General features: G+C 48.5%; 1 non-coding gene across 1 annotated transcript; it reads left to right on the forward strand.

Moving 5' to 3' along the window:
* Positions 1-6602: 6602 nt before the first annotated feature.
* LOC117841152 (small nucleolar RNA Z247) lies at positions 6603-6741 on the forward strand. Its single transcript, XR_004637181.1, has one exon. It is a non-coding gene; the product is annotated as a small nucleolar RNA Z247 (small nucleolar RNA).

Raw genomic sequence — 6741 nt, forward strand, 5'->3', positions numbered from 1 at the left:
AGAGGCAATCATAGAGATGATGATATTCCATTTGTATCCATGATTTGTATGTTGTGTTCATTGAATATCCATTGAAGGCTACTTGAATTGATTTGCAATTATATGAATTGTATGTGAAACTCTTTACTTGTATGGTTATTCTAAAGTTGTCCCTAGTCGGAGTTCATGTGAGGACACACATGAATATTAGACTAGCACATGTATTAGTTGATGACTATGTTTCACAAGTCATGGATATGGAGATGTTGAACTAATAATGTGGACACATGTGGAGACATGTGCTAGGACTGACCCAACATGAGAAGTAGTTCTCTCTTTAAACAACATATACGCTTTGTCCTTAGACCTGAGATTGTCGCATGTATTCTAGATGTGGATCGACCTACTTAGGGGCTATCAAACGCTACGCCGTAACAGGGTAGTTATAAAGGTAGCTTTCGGGTTTGTCAAGAAGCATGCTATGAGACATGGTCAATCAAGATGGGATTTGCCCCTCTCTGATTGAGAGTGATATCTCTGGGCCCCTCGAGTGATCGGATCCAAAAATGCATGGCCATGCTACGTACGGTTAAGAGTTAACCTACAAAGGGATTCCGAATCACAGGATCGAGAAAGAGCGGTCGGCTTGAAGCTAGACCAAATATCGTGAGGCAAAGGGAATAGCATGTATATTATATTGTGATGGTTCGTCTGATATAATCTTCGTGTGCGTATAGGAGTTGGCACGTCTTGCTAGAGGCCGCTACCGATTATTGGGCCGAGTAGGAGTACTCGGGCCATGTCTATACGTATCCGAACCCATAGGGTCACACACTTAAGGGGCTGGAAGCCTAATTCGGATCTGATCCGAGTTGGATTAGGTTTAGAAGTACTAATGGGCCTCGGACCCAGAGGCCCATTAGGAACCTCTATAAATAGAGGGGTGGGGGCGCCCTAGGGTTTACACCTTTTGGCGAAACACACCTGCCGCGCCTCCCACGCCCTCGCCTGTTGCAACTCGCGGATCTAGCAGTCCGGCTTGCGACGCTTCCTCCCTGCACGTGTGGATACCTTGGAGGTGTTGCGCCTACAGCACTTGGATGAGCCATCGACGAGCCGCCGACGAGCCACGACGAGCCGACGACGAGCCGCGGCACCGGAGCCGATCTTGCTGCATGTGGACGAGCTGCTGAGGAGCTGCTGGACGTGACGTGATCGACTACGTACGACTACGTTAATCGATTACGTACGACTACGTGATCGTCTTCACTGCATCAACGCATATCTACATCTTCCGCACCAGTAGTGCGTCGAGTGGTAATCCACGCTGTGCTAGAGTTTCCTTGTTGCCCACAAGAAGCTCCGCCGCTGCCGGAGCACCGCCGGACATCGCCGCCGCCCAAGCCTTAGCACCTTTCATCGCTCCGCCTGAGCCTGTTCTTCCCGACCCCAAGACTTCATCAGTAGGCCTAAAGGTAAACTGCCGACCCCCTTACCGGTTCGCCCGACCCCTTTTTCCATCTCGCCCGACCCTGTCTGTTTCGCCCGACCCCTTTTTCTGTCTCACCCGACCCCTTTTTCCGTCTCGCCCGACCCTATCTGTTTCGCCGACCCATATCAGCCTCGCCCGAGGGCTCGGCTGTATCTTTTTCTTTGACCCAAAGGTATCTATGTCAAATATCGGGGTTTTCTCTGCGTTAAGTCTAAGGACCCCAAACACAGTTATCCCTTAAAGTTTAAGGGTCAGATCACAAGTTTATCCCCATCCTACCCCTTTTATCCTATTCTCCACCAACTAAAGTGAACTTCCCCCACCTTTTCTGTAGCCTTGCTACCAGTGTCCGAGCTTTAACTCGCAAGGGTTGTTGAAATAACCGTCTAAACATTAACTCCTGTATTTGCATTCGTGTAGAGTTGCATCTCGCTGACGGCGTCTACAAGCTACACCCGGTGCCCGAAGACGGAGCAGTAGCTGAGCCGCGGACCGCAGGAGCTGAAGCAAAGCCCTTAGAGGACCAGTTTCCCTCCCCTCCGCTTGAAGGCAAGCCCCGGAGCATGAACCCAACTTTCTAAACTTACACATGTCTTCCTTCGTTTGTATGTGCATTTAAGTACAGGAGTTGTTTGAAACCATAGATGCATGACTTAGTCCCCTTGATCTGAACACTAGCCTGATAACTCCGAGTAGTTGCATTGCTTAATAGGACTTGGTAAAAGTCGAGTGATTTCCTGTCACTCGCGAATTATAGGAGTTGGTTGTTCTCCTTCTGGTTACAACTATAAGGACGATGGATGGGGCAGGGCCTGGTGAACTCTTTTGGTGGTCAGTGGATTGCCCTGTCTGTCTATATGAAATTGCTTAAGGTCGGAAAGTGTTGGTGTTCGTGATCAAGTGTTTGAAAGTACTAATCTCATACCTAGTATGGGATGGGGAAGCCTAGTACCTGATTGAACTAGGGCGTGGCTTATACCCCTGCTGTCCCTAGAACGAGGTTCCCATGGTGCATCATGTGGGTGCAAGTGTGGTCACAGTACGGTAGAGGCCGGGACTGTGGAGCATTGCATGCCAAGGGAAGTTTGGACCTGACACGTGCCTGGGAATTGATGGGGACAGCCGACACAGGAAGCGACCCTTTGTGGTGTGCGGATGTCGTGAGATTAGGTTTGCCATGCATGGTTAAGAAACTAGAATCGATTCGTCTGCCTCTCATAGTTTGAGACTGCTTGATCGCTATGCTACACTGAGTAAAGATGGAACATGATGATGATATGAACCCGATGCTTGTTCTATACTTTGTTGTTTGAAACTATGGTTGTTTAGCATAAGTTGCCAACATAGACTGGTTAATAAACTTAGAATCTGAGCTAAAATATTGAAAGTAAGGACCCACTGTAGTCGCTTTTGGTAACACAAACCCCTCAGCCAAAGAGCCTTGCATGTCTAGATGTTGGTGGAGTAGTTCTCCACTAGTCGGTTAAGTCTTGTTGAGCTTAGCAGCTCGGCCTTGTTTGTGGCTCTATTTTAGGTGAAGTTGAAGCTCCTGAGTTTGCTCTTGTTGGCACTTGGCCGCCCCAGCTTCCTCCTGGGTGGACGGTCGAGTGGGATCCCTCCTCGGACGGCGAGGAAAGGGATCACTGATGTCCTGATCGGCCTCATCAGGGACATCCGACCCCGGCGATAGCTTCCGCTATTTTATCTTTCCACTGCTTTTGAATCTTGTAAAACTCTGACTTTCGACTTGATGTTGAAATAAATTGTCAAACTTGTTTAACTCGGTGGATCTGTTGTATTTTCTGGAACCACTCACCTTTGTGTGGGTTATGCTAACTCGGTCCTGTTAAGTGGTTAAATCGGATGAAATCCGATGGCACTTCGAGTTAACTTGACTAAGGCATGAGTGTCGCGTGTCAAGCGGCTTAACCGTACTTTAATTAAGTTAATCCGAGGTGGTTCCGCCACAGGATTGTGGCTACCACGTCCACCGTGGTGGCCGCTACGATAGTGAAGAAGATCGGAGCCCGAGCCCCGACCCAGCGGGGCTCAGGGCCTTCTCTGCACGCATCCTGAACGCGCCATTCCCAACGCATTTTAGGCAGCCCACGAACATGGCCAAATACTCCGGGGAGACGAACCCCGAGCTTTGGCTCAGCGACTACCGGCTTGCTTGTCAGGCCGGCAGGGCGGATGACGACCTATTCATCATTCGCAACCTCCCGCTGTTCCTGGCCGACTCAGCACGAGCCTGGCTGGAACACATTCCCTCGGGTCGGAAGTCACTAACAATGACAGACGCCAAAGCTAGTACTCGGGGCTACAAGCCACGGGTACTTGTAGGGTTTGGCGGGTTCGCAGCGCAGTACTCCTACAAGACCGTCAGGATACCACTAACGCGCTAGAAGAAATGCTTCAGGTGCACCATCACCTCGTTAGGGGACAGCTCCTCTGACATCATCCTCGACGGGTCGTTGGGACCCTAGTAGTCATACCCCATAGTGCAACGAAGCTGTAGGGGATGGACACGCATCCTCATGAAGTTGAAGGCCACACCGACACTGGTCAAGCCATTACTCTTGAGGCGGGGGATCTTAGAAATCAACTCCGACAGTTGAAAGCCGTCGGAACTACTCGGCTCGTCCAACCAGTGGTTGTTCCACACTGGACGGTGGCCGGTGACCTTGGGAAGATGGAGCTCATGATTTGCAATATAGAACCACCATTGCTTCCATCCAGAATGGGAGTCAATCAGCTCGTACTCAATGTATTGGGTCTTATACTGCTCCCGCAGCTGGATCCCTGCCCCTCCAACTACTAAAGTGTGGTCCATCCGGGATTGGGGCTTTACTCTGAAGAACTTCCGAATAGCTGGAAGTGGGGTTGAATTCCCAGGAAGGCCTCGTAGAGGTGCACAAAGATAGCAATGTGCAAGATTGAGTTTGGGTTGAGATGGACAAGCTCTAGATTGTAATACCTTAGCAAACCCCTGAAGAACTCGGACGATGGCAGTGCCAACCTGCGCTCGATGAAGTGCGCGAAGATCACTGTCTCGTCCGAGTACACCTCAAAGGGCCACGGATTTCCGGCTGCTTCTCTCCAATCTGCGAACTCCTTCTCCTAGAGCAGATTCGCATCCACTAGTACCTGGATGTTCGCCTCCTTCAAAGTGGACGGCTTCCTCCCCTGTACTAACCTTAGAGTTTGCTTTGTGACTCTAGGGTCCCTAAATAACTTGTTTAGGCTATCATAATCACCGACAATGGGCTCTAAGGTAGAACAAATTAATGGAGAGGAGATAAATTAGGCAAGACAGTGTTATTCATTTATGATAATGATATGGCTTAAACACAATAGTAGGCTTATGTCAAGTCTTACAAAAAACACACTCGGCATTTGATAAACTTATGTATGAAATACTTCCTTTGGAGGTCGTTGCTTTGGAACTTTCCATATGAAATGGATGGATAAGCAACAATAGACTGCTTTCATTTCACTTGTGCTCTCTTTTGCTTGTCTTATGCTCATTGTAACAAGGAGGCTATGTGCTGGCTGCAGAGGCAGCGAGAGAGAACGAAAAGGCTAGCCCACTAGCGATATACAATATTATATATATTACATGAGTATTGCTGTTGTCATTAGTCATGACATTTTTAGAAACAATAAGTGACAAGACAGCCCAGGTTTAGAGATAGGAGTAATATACTGGACTCTACTATTGAACTTGCTGCTCTGGTGCGTAAATGCATCTCGTTGCACGATAGTAGCTGCATACCTACAGGACACAGGTCAACTTATGAGGCATTTGAGTATGCTTCTTAAGGCAGCATAAATATAATTGGAAGCGCAAAAGATGCCTTGTGTCCCATGATGGGTAGTTGACTAAATTATCTTTCTTCAAGATCGGGTTATCAAACCGTGGGACATATCATTTAAATCATTCTCAATGTAAAGTCTCATTCACTACCGTAGGGCACCTTATCCGTGCTAGCACGAAACCTCATCGTATAGATGATTGGATCGGAACCACGAAACTAACTCGAATGGGATGATTATCTGTGCCAGCATCGAAGCCAACAGGAACGGCACTAGCAGGCATAAGGGAATATGTAAACGATAATAGGAACAATATTATTTAGGTCTAGAGGACCACCTTGAGCCAGCCCTCACGGTCACAAGTCACGCGCTTTTCATGCGAAATACACGCGTGTGCAGTATCTAGCCTTCAAACCCACGACCTGCCCTCTTGCGCAATCATTCTTTACCATTCCACCTATACGTCATTTCTGCATTCGATAAGGATTCATACAGCATAACACTCATCCAAAATCCATCAAACCATATACGTCAGCTTGGTTGAGAATTCTTCTTTTGGATTCTCAAGGTAGCACGAAGCATAGTACATATATAGTTGTTAACAGGTATCGTGTTCAGCAGGTTCTAGAGGCTTTGTGTGATAGGGTTTGTTGTAATCGAGTGTAGATTCTTGTATAGGAAGTTTGGGAGGTTGTTGAGATGTATCTTGTACTCCAAGTTGTAATGCCACACTAGGGGCTTTTCCTAGCCTATATAACACGAAGCCGTGAGCCTGAGAAGGCATCACGTTCCACCCAATTTCACATGGTAATCAGAGCTAGGTTTCTATCTAGAATATCCCTTGGTGTCCCCCTTATCTTCCGTAGCATCTGCTGTAGCTTCGCTCAGCTTTCCCGTGACGGAGAAGCTCACCTGCACCAACCACCAGATGTGGAAGGCGCAGATCCTATCTACCCTTCGTGGTGCATAGAAGGCCAGCTTCCTCGACGCAATTGCTGCTCCTCCGCCGAAGATCATCATCAAGGATGCCAAGGAGATCCCCAACCCGGAGCATGACATCTAGGTTGCTCATGACCAGCAGGTCCTTAACTTGCTGCTCTCATCAGTCTTGCGCAACATCTTGGCATAGATCGCATCGCTCCCTATGGCGGCTTAGGCATGGATTGTGATTGAGGGCATGTTTGCCTCTTAGTCCAGGGCACGCGTCATCAACACACGGATGGCCCTGGCCACTGCGCAGAACGGGAGCTCCAACGTCGCCGACTACTTTGGCAAGATGAATGCACTAGCGGATGAGATGGCATCCGCTGGCAAGAAGCTTGAAGATGAGGAGATTGCATCATACATCCTCGCCGGTCTCAACGTCGACTTCAACCCTGTCATCTCTGTGATGGCTGCACACACCGAACCCATCACACTTGGTGAGCTCTACACCCAACTTGTTTCCTTTGAAC

This window comes from Setaria viridis, chromosome 9 (assembly GCF_005286985.2).
Source record: "Setaria viridis chromosome 9, Setaria_viridis_v4.0, whole genome shotgun sequence".
In the NCBI taxonomy this organism is placed as follows: domain Eukaryota; kingdom Viridiplantae; phylum Streptophyta; class Magnoliopsida; order Poales; family Poaceae; genus Setaria; species Setaria viridis.